Raw genomic sequence first — 21,617 nt, 5'->3', positions numbered from 1 at the left:
ATGAAGTTAGCCATATACACTAACATTACCAGTGGGTCCGCACAGATCATGCCCAGCTCTAAAGATTTTTAAATATATAATAAATTTATGATTTTTAAAAGGTTTTTTGTTGTTAAAAATAACTGAATGGTATTTCTTCTCTTTTATGGTATTTGCATGCTGTTTGTGATGTTTTCTTTCTGGGCTGTTTTCTGAAGAGAAATAACCAAATGTAAAAGCATCAATCAATCTCCCCCCTTTCCCTGTGCCCATTTCTTAAAATGGGAAATTTTGGAAATGGAAGTTCCCAAATCTGGTTCGTTTTTGCTTGCTGTGTGGGCTTTGTGGGTTTTTGGCTCAGAGCCACATTTCTGAAATTCTTTGAAGGATAAAGCAAGTTCAAAAAAATATACATGTGACATGGTTTCATACAATAAACAAAAACTGGCCACCAAGTACATTGGAAAAGAAATTACCAGGAAATACAAAAAAGATTTGTTGACTGGGCAGGTGACCTGTGTACACTGAGATTACAGAAAAAAGAGAAAAGCCTTTTCATTTACTCTTAATATAGCATCCTCATCCTGTTGCTTTGGCACTGACATAGATTAATATTTTGTTTTCCTCTCAGGAGCTGGGTTAAATCCTGCTTAGTCTTTGTGAGAAAAGGACTTTGTGATTTTTTTTAATATACGATTCTCGCTTACCGGTTTGATGTGTGTGTATGTATATATATTCCAAAAGTGCAGCAGGAGCTCTGCAGCCTTCATACAACATTTTTTGAATATTCTTTGGTATTCGAACAATGTGTTTCAAAGGCCTTATTCGCTTTCCCGAGGGAATGATGTAGGCCATGTCTATTTCCTTCTTTCTGGATGCTTTTAGAAACAACAACCACAATTTGAATGAGGATGACTACATGCAAAAGATGACATGTCTTTTGTACTTTCATAGTAGCGCTGGAAGAAAAACAATAAGTGGAAGCAATCACTCCTTCTCGTCTGTTTCTCTTCTGAAATACCATATTTGTGGTATTAATTCAAAACCCCAAGAAGTCCATGAAAGATGGAAGACCAAAAAAATAAAATAAAAATGAGTTCAACATAAGCTTCACAAGCATGGATATTGCGTAGTTCCCAAAAGTGAGTCCTGATTCAGATATTTAAATGTGGTATATGCACCCTAAGAATTACCATTATGCATTTCAGGAACTCCAGCAGTGATGTATGGAAGTGAGAGCTGGACCATAAAGAAGGCTGATCGCCGAAGAATTGATGCTTTTGAATTATGGTGCTGGAGGAGACTCTTGAGAGTCCCATGGACTGCAAGAAGATCAAACCTCTCCATACTGAAGTAAATCAACCCTGAGTGCTCACTGGAAGGACAGATTGTGAAGCTGAGGCTCAAGTACTTTGGCCACCTCATGAGAAGAGAAGACTCCCTGGAGAAGACCCTGATGTTGGGAAAGATGGAGGGCACAAGGAGAAGGGGGCGACAGAGGACGAGATGGTTGGATAGTGTTTTCGAGGTTACCAGCATGAGTTTGACCAAACTGCGGGAGGCAGTGGAGGACAGAGGTGCCTGGCGTTCTCTGGTCCATGGGGTCACGAAGAGTCGGGCACGACTAAACGACTAAACAACAACAATTTCAGGAGCTCAAATGTCAAGTGGCTTCAATCAGAACAGCCTACTTACATTCATGCCCCCTTGATGCACAAACCATTCATCCAAAAATGTATCTAAGTTTGTGTTTGTTCTGGAAGAACGCAAAAGGCTTTGAGGCACATACAGAGATATATTTCACAACCATTCTGCATATGCGTACACGCACGATACGCTGTGGATAGTGGTACCAAAACATCAGAAACTCACAGATATTTATTTTGGCTTTTTTATTATTTAAAAAGTGATTAGCTTCAGCCAGGCCTGTGCAGAGTTTGTCTGAGGCCCAGGGTGGGAGTCTTGCCCATGAGAGCCAAGATTGTGGCATCGCTGCCTGATCTGATCTGACGCTACACGCTAGTATGCAGTAAAGCAGGTCCAGATTTTACTATCAAAGGCTTGCACTAAGTATCTGATTGGTTGGGAGGAAAAGGGCATTCTTGCAATGACAACATATTTTATTGTATCTTATTGTTGGTTGTTTTAATATTATTGTCATCTGCCCAAGGATTTTAATGAGAATGAGAATGAGAATGAGTGAAAAATACATCCATACAGTGCTTTTTTTCTTTAAAAAATGTTTAGGGGTACTCTCATTTTGACTCAAGAAAATCACCATTTTATAGTACAAATCGGGGAAAATAAATACAGTAAATGGACAAAAATAAATACAGTAAATGGACAAACGTACAAAGATTCACAAAATGTTTAGGGGTATGTGTATCCCTGTGTCCCCCCAGAAAAAAGCACTACACACACACACACACACACACACGTACATACATACATACATACATACATACATATCATTCCTAAAAGAAGGGGCTCCTTAAAAATGGATTTTTGTCCAAAAGCTCGATGAAAAGAAAAATAAATATATCTTGCCTCTGGAAAGACAATAAGAATAATGAATAGTTTCATGGTCCTTCTAAGGGAAGCGTCATTTTTGTGATTCTCTATCACTGGAATGGCATCCCACCCCACCCCTCTCATAGCTTGTACAGGTACATATTTTTCCTCGTAGGCTCCATCTATTCACAATTGGACAGTCTGTCCAGTCTCTCTGAGATGCATTTGAGCACTTAGCGATGGGAAAATGCTTTTTAAAAATTCTTATAGTGGAAAGGCATTTCCCACCCACGTTCCGTTTTGAGTCCAAATGAATGAGGAAGAAGAGGATCAGCATCATATTCACGATGTGCAGTGCCAGGGATTTCCACCCACACGCTACTTTTGCTGATGACGCAGGCAAAATTGGCACTGTTCCTGTCTGGCACAAATTTCAAAACTACAACTGCATGTAGGGTTTGCGCCTGCAGCAGTTCCTGCATGGTGGCATAAAGGAGACACAGGTCAGATGGTGGTCAGGATGTACAATTATTAAAATCAAGTTCCAGTCAGCATTGGCCAAGGACAGTGGTTTTTAACCAGTGTGCCGTGGCACCCTGGGGTGCCTTGAATGATGGGCAGGGGTGTCGTGGGCAACACTGGTCTCTGTCCCTCTTTCCTTCTCTCCCTCCTCTGATGCCCTCTCATGTCTTTGCCTCCCGAAGGCTTGTGTGGCTGTTTGTTGCAACAGCTCCCCAGGCGAATGGTGCCTCTGGGGCTGGTCAGGGGGTGCTGGTTGCCCGAAGCTGAGGCAGCCTCAGAGTAAGCAAGGAAGTGGGTAAGGGAGCCCAGCCAGCCAGCCCTCCAGCCCTTGCTGTTGGGAATGGACAGACTAGTGGGAGGCCAGGCAGGCAGTCACTGCACTGGCCTTTCCTGGGCTTGCTGTGTGCAAGGCTTGTCTGGGAGCTGAGTGCCTGGTGCTGAAGGAGAATCTTTCCCCTGTGCAGGCCTCATGTTGACCTTTGGCCAGTCTTCATTGGGTCACTAAGACTGGGGGCATCCTCTTCCCAGGCCCCTGTGGGGCAGCATGAGGCAGCACTTCTCTTTGGGGCAATGGGGTGTGCCGCAGAAAGAATGTAGTTGGTCAAGGGTGCTATGGACTCAAAAAGGTTGAAAATCTCTGGCCTAGGATAAACTTGTGGTACCAGCATGCTCTGCTAACAGTTACAGAACTAGATCTTGATACACATTCTTTCCAGTAACTGAAGCCTTAGTAATGATGGGTCTGAGATGTAGAAACTGTAGCTGACATCTGAGGCTCCATTCTTTCCATTTTTCAAGTATATATTACTTTTCCTAAGAGCGCAGGCTCATCATCATCCAGTAGATTGACTGAAGTTGTGCAATTAATGAGTTGCATTCACTGCCAGTTTATACAGCTGGGTTCCAGTTATACATTTGCTCAAGTGCTCAAGTTAATGGTTTTTAGCTAATGCACCCTTGGAGAAGGAAAAATGGGGATTTTGGGGCCTGTTTCAGACTGACTGCACAGACAGGTTTTAGATTTGGGAAACCCATTCCTTCACTATAAGGATGGGCAAATCAATTTTGGTTTCTCTTGGTTACTCATTTTTCTAATCAAGTTCAGTCGACCACATTTCTGCATCAGTTTGTGATTTTAAAAATAAATAAATGCCTTCATGAAAATGCACAAGTTTTTTTTACTGCACATTTCCCCTAATGTACACATTTTGAATCTGATTCTCCCCAATATACAAATTGTTTCAAGATTTCCCCCTAATATAATCACTTTTTTCAGCAACAGATGCATTTATTTATTTTTTTGCATACCTCCCTTTAATAAATACACTTCTGTACTAAGCTGCGAATTTCAGATAAGTGCAAATTTCAGAGGATAGCTGTGTTTCAGGTCATGGATCATTTCAAGAGGTGTGGATTAGTTACCTGAAGCAACCTGAAGCAATTTTCTCCTTCAGGCTTAGTCACTAACACACCACCGTCATCTGATGATGTCTATAAGGGTTCCAATTAGCTTGTTCTATCTGCTCTGGAGGTGATGTGCTGAGAAACATAGTCTACTGCTGATGGGAAGAAGGAGAAACAACAACAACCTGAAGATTTAAAACAAACATAGTATTGTGTTATAGCAAGATACAACCCCTTAATGCCATCACCAACTGCCACATTCAGGTTGAATGAACAATACAAGACAACACCCAAAACCGAGTGAGTTCTTAACTTTGCAGTTTTTAATGACTGATTCCACCATCAGAACTACCCCTCCTTGTCCAATGTCCCCATAGATTGTGTGCTTTAAAAAGAAATAAACTAAGACACAAACATTTAATTCATATATATTTTCATCTTTCCCTAAAGATCAGGAGAGTAGACTTGCAAACTTGTTGTATTTCACGGGTGCATATCATTCAACATATGAGCCACTTTATTTAAATCCACGAAGGCTGAAGTCCTAAGGCTCAAAGGGCTGTTGACATTGCTTTGCTCATTGCCCTGCTGGACTGCCTAGAGGAGCACCAGTTTTTTCTTTCTCCAGAGGTTCCCCTTCCCCACAATTCTTTTGTACACAATTTCCTTCCTATTCAAACTAATAAGCAGGATTGAATCACCTCAGCTCCTGGTCCAGTGTGATTTCCTTCCTGGTTTGTGGGAACTAAGAAGGTGTTGGAGCTTTCAGATCCATCCGACTTCTGGTCCTCCTCTGACACAAACACACCCCTTTTAGACCCTACCAGTATCAGAGCTCTGTGGTAGTTGCCACAGGGGTGAGGAGGAACCTGACATCAGATCTACCTCTCTGAGGTCAGAGCTCTCTTTCTGATCTCAGAGCATTCCTGGAGATGCGCTCCCAGGAATTGGAGGCTCACAGAGACTTTGGAGAACTCTTTCTAAGTATTGTTTTCATCATGTGCATTCTGTACTTCAGAGCTGGAATTTTGCTCAGGAGAAAACAAATAGCACTCTTCTAAAAAGAATACAGAAAGCCATGGGTTATAGAAGATCAGAATAATATCATCAGGGGGAAAGTATTAATGAGTCATCTGTTTCCGTGAATTACCCAAGCGTTCGCTGAAAGCGGAACACTTTCAACAACAAAAATCCACATAAGGCAGGCTTCAGAAATAAATGAGGGTTATGCAAGACTAGCAGGAAATAAGCTGATGAATCCTCTAAAATAATATTGCAACATATTTTGGCTCTCACTTATAGGTTGCTGTAGGATTTTCTCCTGAGTGAGCAACTGCTGAACCCCAGGCAGCTCCACACCATGGCTGACTTTTTAAAAGGTGGGGGTGTCTTATGAACATATTTGTCAGGAAGGAGAGCTGTTGGCTAAAAGTTAGCAGTGAAAACACACACACACACACACACACCACTATTCCCCAGTTGCTTAAACCAAACATACTTGCAACTGGGATGTGAATTCTGCATGCCTGATCTAAATCCCCACCACCTCTCTCTCTCTTCTGAGCATTTAAATTTCACTCTAAAATAAAGAGTTACTTGTCATGCAAGAAACAGAAGTCCAAGGGAACTAGTTAAAGTGCAATGAAATGTGTAGAAAAACTCCTAATGCATTTTGAATTAGATCCTCCCTCCCATTCCCAGTGTAGCTTCATCCATACCCTTCAACATTTCTTTGAGGAAAATACAGTGGTACCTCGGGTTACATACGCTTCAGGTTACAGACTCCGCTAACCCAGAAATTGTGCTTCAGGTTAAGAACTCTGCTTCAGGATGAGAACAGAAATTGTGCCCTGGTGGTGTGGCGGCAGCAGGAGGCCCCATTAGCTAAAGTGGTGCTTCAGGTTAAGAACAGTTTCAGGTTAAGAATGGACCTCCGGAACGAATTAAGTACTTAACCTGAGGTACCACTGTAGAAATATACACTCCAGCATTCCTCCGATGAAAGTAGGAATATCCAATGCTATTTTTCTTGATAAAGAGGTGCCAGAACTCACCATGAACACCTCCCTTGTTCTCCTATAATGGCAATGGTGCCCACCTGAGAGGTAACGAAGGTGAGTTCCGGTGAGTTCTGGCTGGGGGGATGGAGCCCTGGGGATGTCCTTTTCCATACGCTCCAACATTTCTCCAATGAAAATAGGGACATCCTAAGGAAAAGCAGGACATTCCAGGATCAAATTAGAAACCAGGACGGCTTCCATAAATCCAGGACTGTCCCTGGAAAATAGGGACACTTAGAGAGTCTGGCTTCATTACTTGCATATAGAACTTGTGTCCGTTTGATGATATAACAGTGGACGATGGGTTTCGGGCAAATTGTAGCTGAATCTTATTAGTAACAGTCCCACCAACCAAGCTTCCATTGGAATTTGCTAAATCAATCATTCCATTGACCAGGGAGAAGAGTCGGTGGAAGAAGATTGGAAGAAATTTAAAGTTTATTTGCAGAAACATTGTAAAATTAAGGAATGTTAGAAGGATGCTGGAATGAAATTATGTGGTTTTAGTGGAAATGTTATAAAGGATTAAGTAAAAATAGATTGTTAATTGGTGAAAGGAGAGAATGTAAAGTTACATCATATTAAGATAAATTATAGAACAAAAATTGGGAAAGAGGGAAAGGATTTGCTGAAATAGCTGACTGAACTAGAATACAAAAAAGGGAGGTGTGAGGAGGTCAAGGAAACAAGCAAATGAAAGATAAGTTATGGGAAGGTTCGATTTGTTTTTTTAATTGTTTCTATTTTTCTGTTTTTTTATTGTGATGTGTTGTATTGTTTTTGTTTAATTTGATGTTTTTTCTTCTTTTCTTTTTGTAACCTTTAAAACTTCAATAAATATTATTTTTAAAAAATATATAAATCAATCATTCCATTATGTCTGATGTTGTTTTTGAGTTCCAGGAAGAACATTGCAAATCATTTCAATACCCCCAGTGCTGCCCAGTTATATTGGTTGATCATATTCACTATTAATCATACTGTTCTGCACAGCTGGAGCCGGAGTTTATGATCTGCTGAACTGCAAATCCACTTAATTATGAGCTTCTGAGGTGGGGAGGGGAGGTAGCACAAACCTTTCACTATATTGTAGAAGGGCACTAAGAATGGGTAATGGTTGAGGGCCTGATTGCAGTTAATGGAGCTGCGTTTGAAGTCTGCAATTTCCTCTGTGAGAATTTATTCAGGCAGCCATCCTGAAGACATAGCAGACATGGGGGTAGTGGCCAATCCTAATCCCAGTCTGAGTAGACCCATTGAAATTCATAAAAAGGTAAAGGTAAAGGGACCCCTGACCATTAGGTCCAGACGTAGCTTCCAGGTCATGTGGCCAGCATGACTAAGCCGCTTCTGGCGAACCAGAGCAGCACACGGAAACACTGTTTACCTTCCCGCCGGAGCGGTTCCTATTTATCTACTTGCACTTTTCATAGACTTGACTAATTTAGATCCATTAACTTCAGTGGGTCTACTCTGAGTAGGCTAACATCAGAGATGACCAGTGCTATTTTTCTAGAAAAAGAGGTGCCAGAACTCACCATGAAAGCCTCCCTTGTTCTCTTAGAATAGCAATGGCGCCCACCTGAGAGGTGCCGGAACTGTGGTCCGGTGAGTTTGGGCTGGGGGGAGAAGCGCTGGATACGGCCCACTGTTGAATACACCACAAAGTGAGGATTTTGCATTTGTATGAGTGCTTTCTTTGACACTGGCATCAATTGGAACACACACACAGAGAGAGAGAGAGAGAGAGAGAGAGAGAGAGAGAGAGAGAGAGATCACCCCCACCATTGCAATTTTCAGTGTCCGGAATGAGGAAGGGATAAATCTCCCCTCCCTATGTGCTGTGATCCTGATAACAATTGTCCCCCTCAACAGCTGTAAATAAATAAATAAAAACAAAGCCATGGAGAAACAGAGCCAAAAAAAAAAAATGCAGTTGGCCCTTGCAGTGCAAGTTCAGTAGAAACTGGGTACAGGATTGCAGCCTCAGAGACATGCTGAGAGCAGGAATTGCCAAGACTTTTAGTCCATTTTCCTGGTTGTGAACACATCCTTTCTGCACATCACTGAAATGACTGGTGACTACCTAGGCCAGCTCTGCTGTTTGGCAGAGTGAGGCGGCCTCCTCATTAGGCAGGTGCTGTGAGGCAGGAAGTGGTGGTGGGGCTGGGCATCCCCCTGACTTATCATACCTGCTTCCCTCAGGTATGGTGGGGAAGAGTTCTAGCCTTGCACACAGAAGGTCCTGGGGGGGGGTGTATTTAGTTAGCCTTATTAAATATCTTCCAAGATGACAATGCACACATACATGACAAGGAACTCATAAGTCACTCTCAGCAGCAAGAAACATCATAACTAGACACTGGAAGGACCTGTCAGGAGTGAACGTAGACCATGAATACCAAAATGTACTTGGTTTAATCTAGGTAGAGCTGGCGGGAATTTCTCCAGTCTGGAACACTGGAGAGCCACTGTCCACCCATGTAGACAATCAAAGCACTGTAGACTTGGAAGGGACCACAAAGGTCATTCAGTCCAATCCCCTGCAATGCAAGATTATGCGTCTCATGCTCTGCCAGCTGAGCTATCCCATGTATATGGAGTAATGGCATGAGTCTATATAAGGCAACTTCCTATCTTGCTATGCAGGCATTGTCCTGTCAGTTATTGTTGGGGGGGGGGGAGAAAGGTTCTGACCTCCCTTTGTCGCCTCAGCCTGGTCCTCAGGTCCTTGTCGCCATAAAAGAGTCCATGAGAAGAGTATCCCTGCAGAGTACTTTCTGCTTTTATTCTTAAAAGTCTTTTTGCAAAAGCGACTGACCAACTGTACACACATCAACACTACCAGCTTTCACCAACCAACCCAACAACAAACTAACATTTCTCACTCTATATATACAACCCGGTGCAGGCCGCTGACTCATGCTGACCCAGCTTTTTAAGCATTAAAGAAACAGCGGCCAATTTTTAGCCGTGACATGTCCCATCACCAGTGCTCAAGGAAGACTCCACCAACAGTTTGGTCAGATTTTGCACATAAAATGGAGGTACGCCATCTTCACTTTCACCTCAGGCAACAACATGTCTTCTGCCTGGTCGTTATGCAATTATTGTTCTTTCTTAAGAAATGATTTTTGTGGTAGTTTCAATATATTAGTTGTCTGCTCAGAATGGTTCAGAGAGGTGTTAAAAAAAAAATGCACCTTTCAGGAAACTCTAGCTTCAGCAAATGTAAGTTAATGAAATGAAAATTAAGACACAAGAATTTAGAGGTAAAATAATGAAATAACTTTATTGTGTTTAATACAAAGCATACAAGAATTGGGTTACAGTAAAATTGAAATCAGGGAACATGATAAAATGGAAGATACAATAAGATTTGAAATAAGTTAACAAATTGCTGATGTTTTATATGACAGGGAACGTAGGGTTTGGAGGATGTGGGGAAGTCCTTTAGATTGGATGGAAAAAGAACATGGAAATTTGTTATTCTTCTATTCTATTTTTTTATAACTATCCTTTATTCTTTTTTCTGTATTTCTTAAAATTAATAAAAATATTTTTTAAAAAAACAAAAACAGAATGGTTCAGAGAGGGCTGACTCATATAGGTGTGCTTTAGCCACAAAATGGTTCATCCCACAGTGAGATATGAGTGATTTGCTGAATGAGTGAAGTGGTTTCATTGAGGAGCCTTTTAAATACTGCCTCAGTCACATGAAAGCAGCTTTTCCTTTAGGGGCCTCTTTTAAAATGATCCAGTCATTTGGGTGGGAAGACGCTCGCAAGTTTGGTTCCTCCATTTTCTCATCTTTCCAATCTCAGATGCAGCTCTCCATATCTCTGCAGCAATCTGGAACTTAAAAAAAAAAAAAATCAACTTCAGCATTTTATTGGTAATCTCACCTAATAAACACATTTTTGCATGCAGCTTTGATTAATTGCACACTTTTGCAATCTTTTTCCCCGAATACAATGCGTTTTCTCATGTTTTCCCACTAATGTGTTAATTTTTATGCACTTTCCCCCCTAATATGTACATTTTTGCAAACATTATTTAGTTGAAGAACTTCATTGCAAAATTCAGATAAGTGTGAATTTCAAAGGATGGTTGTGTTTTGGTTCTTACGTTGTTTTAGAAAGTTAGGTCTGTTTTGGGGGGCGTTAGAAGAAAACTGTATTCGATTGCTTGTATTTGATTATATGTTGTTCTTATATTCAACAAATAAAATATTCAAAAAAAGAAAAGAAAAAGAAAGTGCATGTTTGATCAACTCACCTTTAAATGTGAACCAAATCAAATTTCTCACTCATACCAATTGGGAAGCAATTGCACAAATAACCATGAACTCACGGCACTACCAAGAATGGCCGAATGCATAAAAAAGAACACATGCAATTGACCCCATCCTGAATCATTGAATCAGCAGCTCCTTCCCACTTAAGTTTTAAATGAAACATTATACAAGTTCTGTCTTTGACCTGTGTTGGTTGTTTTAGCACATGCAAATGATACTCAGTGCTGTAGTCATAAAAAGGTAAGGTTGCATGTGTGAATCAGTCCTCTGAAGTGGTTTGTGTTTTTTTTACCAATTGAATGTAGGAAAGAAGGACTAGACTAATGAGGAAAGAATTTCTAGCTTCCTTCAAGTTTCAAGCTCTGCTAATTCCTAGCTATTACAGTGGTACCTCGGGTTACATACACTTCAGGTTACAGACGCTTCAGGTTACAGACTCCGCTAACCCAGAAATATTACTTCGGGTTAAGAACTTTGCTTCAGGATGAGAACAGAAATCGTGCTCCGGCGGTGCAGCGGCAGCAGGAGGCCCCATTAGCTAAAGTGGTGCTTCAGGTTAAGAACAGTTTCAGGTTAAGAACGGACCTCCAGAATGAATTAAGTACTTAACCCGAGGTACCACTGTAATGCTGTTACAAATGTTGGGTGCCTCCTCCAAGTGGTGGCAAGAGCTCATGGGGTTCCAGGGTCTGTGGTCCTTTAGAGAATTGAGACACAGCAGAGACAGCCGTAGCTTTAAGAAATATGGTTTATACACCTATTTACACCCTCAGTCTGCATGGAGGGCATCCAGATCTTACAGCATGGTCAATTCAAGAGGGGCTTGTCTGCCATAGCTATGGAGTCCCAGACATCTCTCCCACTCAGTTCTGCAGCCAGCCTGCCCAGAAATGGATCCCAGTCTCTCTACCTCATTTCTTCTTCCCAGAATCCCTTGCTACCAGACTTCCTTTTCCTATCGCCTCAAACACACAGTTACTCTGGCAACCTTCCAAACTCCTCTGTTCATAGCTCAGGGCAGCAGGGAAGGACAGTTCTCTTGCATGGCTGATGGCCCTCAATAACCCTGTATTGTTTCTTAATGGTTCTGGCTTGGCAAAGTTGTTTTGCATAGGCTAATCTAGGAATTCCTCTGCAGCTTGTATTTCTCCCTTCACATCCCAAATAATCAAAAACCTACCATTTATTAAATTTTGGATTATGGGGTCCCCCCCTCTCAAATCTGTAACAATATTCAGTCGGGATTCTTCTCAGCTCCAAGAAGCTCAGGGTGCCAATCCTACGTTTTCAGGCTATTAAAAATCAAACCTGCTCTTTATTAAAACTATCGGAGAGTCGATATAATATCCCAGATGCAAATCTATGCTGAGTATGCACCATGGATCTGTTCTTTGATCAAAATCACTTAATGCATGTTTTAACACATCTGACAAACCAGACACCTGAGTAACTCTCACCTCTCAGACATGTTGAGTCACGGGCCTCCAAGTTATCAAAGCAATAGGCATCCACGCAGTGAAGTCATTTATTTAGGTAGATGGCAATCTGTACAGCGTACAACATGGTTTTCCTTCTTGCTAAGTATGGTTTCGGTGATGCCCAAACCTTCCACCTCCATCATTTCATTTGATTTATTTGTTGTGGAAGTCTGGAGAATCTGTCATGAAGCCCCAGGGCAACATTGCAGAGTTGGCAACATGTCATAGGGCAGGCATGCACAGGCCTTGTGGGATTTCCTTTGCTTTTTTTAGGCCCCACCAACCAGACCCAGGTACAAAAGACATAGACTTGGGCGTTAAATAATTCCAGACCCCGGGATTTGTTTTCAGTACCACAACTGATTTGGGTCCAAAGTACATCCATGCAGAAATGAAACCCAAACTCTCACGGCCAGTCCTCCAACAGTCCTCAATGCTATTTTTCTAGAAAAAGAGGTGCCAGAACTCAACATGAACGCCTCCCTTGTCCTCTTATAATGGCAATGGTGCCCAACTGAGAGGTGCCAAAACAGAGTTCCGACAAGTTCCAGCTGAAAAAAAGCCCTGCCTCCCCACTTTCTTCAGTTCAGCAGTATAATTTAGTAAGGGGAGGAGGTGGTTCACTCTGTTGCTGTCATTGTTAAAGTCTCAGCGTGGTTTAACTGTCAATCCCTCTTCACAGGGAACTCTGGGAATTGCGGTTCTGTGAAGGCTAGAGGGGTCACCCAGCCACTCCCAGCATCCTTTATAAACTACATTTCCCAGGGTTCTTTGGAGGAAGCCATGACAAGTGGTATGATGCAGCTTTAAAAGCTACTCTGAGCCATTTTTCGTTGGCTACAACCCATTACAGTGGTACCTCGGGTTACAGACGCTTCAGGGTACAGACTCCGCTAACCCAGAAATAGTACCTCAGGTTAAGAACTTTGCTTCAGGATGAGAACAGAAATCTCATGGCGGTGGCATAGAGGCAGAGGGAGGCCCCATTAGCTAAAGTGGTGCTTCAGGTTAAGAACAGTTTCAGGTTAAGAACAGACCTCCAGAATGAATTAAGTTCTTAACCTGAGGTACCACTGTATTCTGGATCTCCAGATACGCCTGGTCATGTTCCCTATCTGAAATGCTGGACAGTCAATGCCAGTCTCTTTGGACAATTCTGAGCTATATGGACTTATGACCTGACTCTATAAGGGAACTTCCAATGTTCCTGGTGTAAGTCCCACAGAGCTGAGCGAGGCTTACTCTGAAGTAAGCGTATAGGATTGCAGACTAAAGTCCTAGAGATGCCTGGGCTGAAACCTAAAAGAGCCTCAACTTTTGCAACTCATTAATCCTTTCTGTCATGTAACATTAAGCTTTTCCCATGTTGCTTTATATAGTGATGATGTGAGACATGTTCTAGCAAGAGGACTTACTCAGCTTGTTTGCTTGTTTAATTTATAGACCACCTTTCATCAAGAGATCCCAGGGCGGTTCACGGAATAAAATACAAGATAAAACACAAGTAAATAATTAAACCAAAACAGCAAAACAATACCCCACCCCACCCCTTCCACAGATACAATTTAAAAGACTGTAGGATATCAATCAGCCCAAGGCCTGGTGGAAGGGGAACGTTTTCACCTAATATATCTATACTGAAGGAGCCAGACAAACCTCACAGGGGAGAGCATTCCACAAACTTTTAATGCTTAATAGTATTTTAATATTCTGTTAGAAGCCACCCAGAGTGGCTGGGGAAACCCATCCAGCCAGATGGACGGGGTATAAATAATAAATTATTATTATTATTATTATTATTATTATTATTATTATTATTATTATTAACAGGGAGCCCCTATAGAAAAGACCTGTACTCGTGTTGCCACCCTCCCATGGAGGAGGCACATGAAGAAGTTTGTGCATGTGGACATTATTAAATTTTTGTTTAAGCTCCTTCCCAAATCTCTTCAAAAGAGAAAATACTGGGGCTTGGAACAACTGGCACGTATTAGCCCAAAAACCACCGTATGAACTGAGGTAGTTATATTCCATGTTCTTAGGGGCTGGATCCAGGACTTTTTGGAAAAGAAACACTGCTCCTTCATCATTATAAAATTTAAGAAAACCAAGTCAGCAAACTCGTGAGAGGAAGAGCGTGGTTTTCTTACTGAAACCATAACCTTTTTGTTTTCCACAGAGGTTCAGCAGTCAATGAGCTGAGCCAAAGCCCTTTGAAAGCTTCCTGTTCACTGTGAAAGAGGAAAATCATTAATTCCTCTCATTCGACAACAATCCTTTTCAGTCAATACCGTCCTTAGCAGGAGGATTCTGACCTGCGAAATATATAAGAGCATGGAGTGCGTTTTGAAGTCTCTTCTGGCCAAATGATGAAGAGGTAGTCAGCTAGAGGTGACCTTTTCAAAATGCTTTTATTCCAGGCAGTAGACCTCTTCATATGAAGCACTCACTCTCACACACAGTGCCCACCTTTATATGTCTCCATAAAAAGTGGCTGATGGCTTAGTATGGTTTATGATGCACGAGCAGTGTGCTGGCGCACTCCAATTTGCTCCTCCTATGGCACAAATGGGAGGAACAAGCCAGGAAGCCACCAATAAACTTGGCTTTCTGTTGTGTCCAAACTCCAGGACATGGCTTGTTGCTGCCTAACAAAACAGGATTTGTAAGCAAACAGCAAGCATTAGTTTAAAGCTGGCCAGTGACCATTGCTTGATGTGACGTGTGAAAATGGCCATTCTGAGAACGCATGTCTGGGATCATGCTGCCTAGCCACACCTCGAACATCAGCATGTACAGCTGCACACACATCGTTGGTTCTACACAATCAGACACCTTGTGTGAAGTAGGTTCCCAATGGTGTAGATGCTCCATGGTGTAGGTGCAGTGGTATGTGCGTACAAGTCCCTTTCATGTGTTTTGTTGGATGTGCATGCATTGGGGTCATGGCTTGAAGGGTGTACCATTAGGTTCATAGCTGACTGTCATGGATCCACTTCCTGCTCACATGTTCTCTGAAGGGGTCATGTGATGCAAGAAAAAGTTCATTGAAGGAGCACTTGCTTCCTTCCATTCCTGGCTATGTGCTCCCTTCAGATTAGTCACAAACAGAACAATATTTCTAAAGAGATTTGATAAACTAGTGCAGGGGTCGACAAGGCTTACCGGACATGGGCTCGATCACTCCCGCGGAGATCCCGTGCAGTGCGACACCAGAAATCATGTCTGCGCATGTCCGCGGCGCTGGAAATCGCTTCTGCACAGGAGCATGCGCAGAAGTGATTTCTGACACCGCAGACATATACAGACATGATTTCCAGCATCTAGGCATGCGCAGAAGTGATTTCCGGAGCTGCGGAAGAGAGTCCCCGTGCTGTGCTGTGCCGATTTAGTGCAGCACACGGGGACTCACTGAGCGGGCGGCTCAGTTCGAGGGAAGCTCATGGGCCAGTTAAGCGACCCTTGACCCTTCTGGCCCATGGGCCTTAGGTTGCCGACCTCTGAACTAATGTGATGCCATCTTTGTTTCCATTCCTTGTTTCTTTCTCACCTGTGTATGAGTTTATGGAACAAAAAGCATCCTTTATTGCACCATTTAGATTGTACCAAACTCCATGAAACAGTTTTTAAAAAACCAAAGAGAAAACTTCATTTGAACTAATATGGGAGAAAACTTTTTTTAAAATCACTTTTTCTCCTGTGTTACAAAAGCACATACAAGCTACATGACTGAGTTTGGTTCTTTCTCCAAATGTGAAACCTGCCACGTAATGAGAGGTGATTTCCATATTTTAATTTTCACACATTAGAATGTTTTGGCAAATTGCTCCCAGGGCAAAAATAATAAAATGGGAAGTGTTGACATGTAAGTCAGAAAAATAATAAAATGGAAAGTGCCTACCTGTGAGTCAGAAACAGTTATACTTAAACCGCTACCAGATTCTTGGCCTAGCATCTGTAAGGCTGTTTCATACCTTGTATTTTTAGCTGAGTCATAAAAAGGTCTCAAGTTTAAATGGTAAAATCCATGCACAATGGTAAGAATTGTGAACAGCACATCAGTGTTTTACAGTCATGTTTCCCTGCAATGAATATGGAAATTGTGAAACTATCTAGGGCACTTTGTTTATTGCAAGGAAATGTGAATGCGTGCACATCCTTCACAGTTGGGGTCAGCAATTACACATGTGCTTTGCCACTGAAATATGAATGCATTTGGTACCCAAGTTCAACGTGCCAAGTTTAAACTTAGGACCAAGGGCAAAGTGAACTAGGTCTGGCTCATGAGTTGAACGAAGCAGGGAGAGACTTGCAAAACACCGGGGAATGATCTTTAAGCAACTCACCTCTGTCTCAGCCCCAGATCAGGAAAAAAAGTAGGACTGGCTTCACATGATTGTTAAGAAGATGAATAAAACCAGAAGCACAGAGCAGTGCAATATAAATGATGTATTGCAACATTAATTCTAACAATTTGGAAAACTGCTATAAATGCATGCGTGTCAAGCGACCCAGTGGTACACTAAAAGTAAATTATAATTCAAAGGTTAGGATAAATAATGTAAAAGTACTATTTCATGCTGCTGTGTTGTTGTTTGTTTTTCAAAAAACTAACACACAGTAGCAGTATCCAGACTGTTTAGCCTCACAAAAAGCATCTAATCTGCTGAACTCAGGGGCGTAGGAAGGGGGAAGGGGGCGGGGGTTGTCCACCCTGGTTTGTCATCCCTGGGGGGGGGGGTGACAAAATCTCCCCTGGGAGGATAATAATAATATTATAATAATTTATTATTTATGGCCCGCCCATCTAGCTGAGTTTCCCCAGCCACTCTGGGCAGCTTCCAACAGAATATTAAAATACAATAGTCTATTAAACATTCAAAGCTTCCCTAAGCAGGGCTGCCTTCAGATGTCTTCTAAAAGTCTGGTAGTTGTTTTTCTCTTTGACATCTGGTGGGAGGGCGTTCCACAGGGCGGGTGCCACTACCGAGAAAGCCCTCTCCCTGGTTCCCTGTAACTTGCCTTCTCGCAGCGAGGGAACCACCAGAAGGCCCTTGGCACTGGACTGAGGCCATTTAGGGCTTTAAAGGTCAGCATCAACACTTTGAATTGTGCTCGGAAACGTACAGGGAGCCAATGTAGGTCTTTCAAGACCGGTGTTATATGGTCTCGGTGGCTGCTCCCAGTCACCAGTCTAGCTGCCGCATTCTGGATTAGTTGAAGTTTCCGGGTCACTTTCAAAGGTATTTCCGGATCACCGAACCACCCCCCTGGAAGCCAATCGCTGTGCCAATCGCTCCCCCTGGGCGGCTTGCCCTGCCCCCTGGCTGCACGGCATGTGTGCCACTCCGAGTGCTCAAGCGGCTAGCTCCACCACTGGCTGAACTCCCAAACATTAAGCAACGAGAATATTGTGCTTTCTTCATGGCACTTCTACAAGCAGTGAAGAGTTTCATAGTTATGTTTTTGAGGGGGAACGGCAGCACTTTTCTAGCTTTCCTTTCCTTTGTTGCTGGAGGTTTATTGGTGCTTTGTAATATTTGCAGGAGTTGTTGCTGTTGTTGTTTTACAGGTTGAGCGTAGGTGGGTGGCACAGCTTAAACACACAGACAGCCAAAGTCCTTCCTGGATCCAGAGGTTTTAGAAAAGTACTATCCAGACTATTCCCAATATAATCACCAATAGTCACCAATATTGACCTGTGGAGGGACGCAGGTGGCACTGTGGGTTAAACCACAGAGCCTAGGACTTGCCGATCAGAAGGTCAGCGGTTCAAATCCCTGCAACGGGGTGAGCTCCCGTTGCTTGGTCCCTGCTCCTGCCAACCTAGCAGTTCGAAAGCACCTCAAAGTGCAAGTAGATAAATAGGTACCGTTCCTGCGGGAAGGTAAATGGCATTTCCGTGCGCTGCTCTGGTTCGCCAGAAGCAGCTTAGGCATGCTGGCCATGTTACCTGGAAGCTGTACGCTGGCTCCCTCGGCCAATAAAGCGAGATGAGCACTGCAACCCCAGAGTCGGCCACGACTGGACACAATGGTCAGGGGTCCCTTTACCTTTTCCTTTATCCAGACTCTAATGAGAAATTCTGGCTCAGGGGCAACCTGATATGGAACCCAGTGTCAACTCTGCATAGGATTAGAGGTAAAATAGGCTTTATGTGGCATACTCACATTCTACCTGCCAAGAACTTCGGGTCTCATATGAGGTGTGGAATTTTAACTTACAACTTGGGCTTTGCTTTCTTGAAGAAATGGGTGGAGTAGCCATTCTTTATCCCAGAATCCCGAGTGCGTACCCTGATATCTCAGCACCTGGGCATTTTCTAGGTTCACTTTCGCCTGTAATCTCCATTTTAGGCAGATGCGTAAACAGACTGCAATCTCTGCCTTGTTTAATCTGTAAGCAGACATCATGGCTGTTAACATCCAGCCTTACTATTTTTCCTCTTCCATCCACACTCAAACTTGTGAAACTTCATTCCCGATGAAGACTCCTAGAGATCTCAGAAGCTTGTCACATTTTTGTGAAATTTTGGTTGGTCCTAATAAAGGTCTTGCCCACCTGTGGACTCTAGAATTAATATTTGTGTCCAGTACAGATCATCAGGGTGCAGGGTTGGGTTTCATTAGATCAACATACAATCCATCTTGTACCTGCTAATCACATATATCTGCCTCTCATTTTCCTGGCCATCTCTAAGGATGTGGATTTAACAACATCCCCTCACAGCTGCTGCAATGGGGGACAAGGAAAGCACAGATGAGTCAAGAGCTGCTGGAATACTTGAGTTTGCTAGAATGTTTCATAGACTTCAACAAAAGGTTAAGAAAAACACTGATGTCCAGTAACGTCTTTGGTATTTGCTGTTAGTCATGGAGTTTCACTCAGCCGTTTTAGAGTTTGTGCAGAATCATTTCAAGATTTTGAAGATTATTTTGCTTCCTTGCCCAATACTTTCCCCTTTCTGCCATCTGCCTGGAAAATATGGGGTGTGGGTTTGGAAGTAGCCCATCGTTTCTTTCAGTTTATTTAGTGGCATGTATTTCTATGTATAAAGTCAACTCAGCTGTGTCCTGATGCCTTTTAAATGGCCGTCATGCTGAATGGATTACTGTAAGTCATCTGCAACCTGCCATGAGCCAGCAGAGCATAAGCAATATTGACTGAAACATACAAAAAATGAGAAACTCCAATGAAAGAACAGTGGAAAGGAAAATTGATGAGTTATGGGGAGTTGGAAAAGTTAACTTTTAAATTACGTGAGAAGGACAGTCGTGACTTCAATGAAGAATGGGATCTTTTTACAAAGTATCTAAAAAAAAGCAAAATGATTTGGACTCCTTGGCAGGTTTTGAATAAACACCCACAAATTTATTAATACAATATATGATAGATAAGGTAATGATATGTACCATTTTTAACATGCAGAGAATAATATGTGCAAACAAATCAGAGAGGGGAGCTGAGGGCAGTCCTTAGTGGGTGGGAGAGGGAGGGAAGGGGGGGTAAAGGGGCAAAAATGTAATTGGTTATTTTGATTGATAATTGGTTTTGTTAAAATTGTTTAATTTTTTTTAAAAAAAAATAAACTAACAAAAAAGGGTTGCAGGCTTAAATAGTGTGTTATGTCGGTCTACACATATATACAGAAGGTGCTTTTGTGATAGTACACAATTTCGTCACCTCTCTCTTTTTTTTGTTGCCCATCATGTTCTGACAGCACTTTTATGAAGATATGAGTACCAGAACCTCATCTGTTCTTAAAAAAAAAAAAGAAAAAGCACTGAGGTCCTTGGTCTCTGATAAAGTCTCCTGCTTTCCTGTGGCAAAAATCATGCCATTGCAGTACTGAGAAGGGCACCTTAGCCTATGCTTTTTTCAAGATTCTTGAGCCCTACCAAATCTTCTCTTCTGCTTCAATTTACAGTGCTGAGGACTAGGGCAGGTATGCATCCATTAACTTGCAGTTGAAGACACTTATTGCATCAGGCTCCTGTAAACTTTACTGTTTGCCTGTGAATGTGGCATTTCCCAAACTTAGGCCTTCAGCTGTTTTCAGACTATAATTCCCATTATTCCTGACCACTGGTCTTTCTAGCTATGGATAATGGGAGCTGCAGTCCAAAAACAGCTGGAGACTCAAGTTTGGGAAACCTAGTGGTGATGAGAATTTCTGGAAAAATCCTGGAAGAAAATCAGCATTAGTTATGTATGATGCATGTCCTCACAGGACCTTTGAAAATAAAAAGAGGTGGCAACTCAGATCTCAACGTAGGAAAGTTCAGGCCTACATAAGGCCAAGGCATTAATAAACCTGCCTCTTATTTGGAAACTGGCTCCTTCAGCCAAAAGGTTTCCCTCACACCAGCACGAAGCAGGCCTCCGTGTTTAATATAATTCCCTGCAAATGAGCAACCATTAGTCAGCCACATTTTTATATAATTATTGGCAGTGCAAAGGAAACAGGCACACCTCTAACTATTTCCACCCAAACAGAACAGAAGCTGCTCACAGAGGCTCCAAAGGGAGGTGGGCTGAAGTAAGAGAAGTTGGAAAGAGGTGGCGGTGAAATTCAACTCCTCTTGCCCAAGCTGCCTTTTTTCTTAAAAGGAAGGAATCGCAGCCTGCTTTTTCTAAGGGCTTTTTCTAAAGCACATTTATTGTAGGAGTTTAATTGGAAAGAGTTTCTGGTAATTTAAACTCTGGCTGCATTTAAAAACCAATTTCTCTCCAAGTTTACATATTAATGATTTCCCCCCCCCCTGTTGCCGTTCTGAGGAACAATATGAAACTGCAAGACGGCCGCTGCAGAGGCAGCAGTAATTGTGCCAAAAGCCACAAGGAAACACTCTGGGAGGAATCTCATCTTGTCAGTTTCTCTTGGATGCAGAATGCACCTCTGAAAGTGAGACTTTATACACTTTTTTAAAATTAAAAAGTCATTACCTGAGGAATGGTAGCTATTGTGTGCTTACAACAATCTGTCCTTGGAGTGAAGGGCGGAAGTGATGACATTTGAGAAATTTTTTAACTTATTTGTCGGTTGCCTAGGGATTACCCAGTAAGAAGTGACTAATAAATTAAATTAATGAATGAATCTCTGCATCAACAGTTATTGCCAAAATATTCGACACACAACTACAATGTGTCTGGCTAATTTTAACCTAATAGCCATCTCGTGAGGAAAGGTCTCTGTGTGTAATTCTAAATTGCACCTTTCATAAACAGGACTGTGTTGTTTTGAAATGCAGCAAATATGCTCTAAAATAAAAGGAAAGCATTTTAAAATCAGCATCTCTAAGCAAATCAAGCTTGTATGTAGCAAAGAGTTAAAATCCAACGTTTTTAATTCGGACACTAATGCAG

General features: G+C 42.2%; 1 long non-coding RNA gene across 1 annotated transcript; it reads right to left on the bottom strand.

Annotated features, from left to right (window-relative positions):
* Window positions 1–2,424: 2,424 nt before the first annotated feature.
* LOC310841230 lies at window positions 2,425–6,164 on the bottom strand. Its single transcript, XR_014562422.1, has 3 exons — window positions 5,118–6,164; window positions 4,435–4,568; window positions 2,425–2,966 (listed from the first exon to the last, which is right to left on the bottom strand). It is a non-coding gene; the product is annotated as an uncharacterized lncRNA (long non-coding RNA).
* Window positions 6,165–21,617: the final 15,453 nt, after the last annotated feature.

The sequence above is a fragment of the Podarcis gaigeae genome, assembly GCF_964106915.1.
Source record: "Podarcis gaigeae genome assembly, chromosome: 3".
Lineage (NCBI taxonomy): Eukaryota > Metazoa > Chordata > Lepidosauria > Squamata > Lacertidae > Podarcis > Podarcis gaigeae.
The sequence above is the reverse complement of the archived record's forward strand: the minus strand, read 5'-3'. Positions and strand labels throughout refer to the sequence as shown.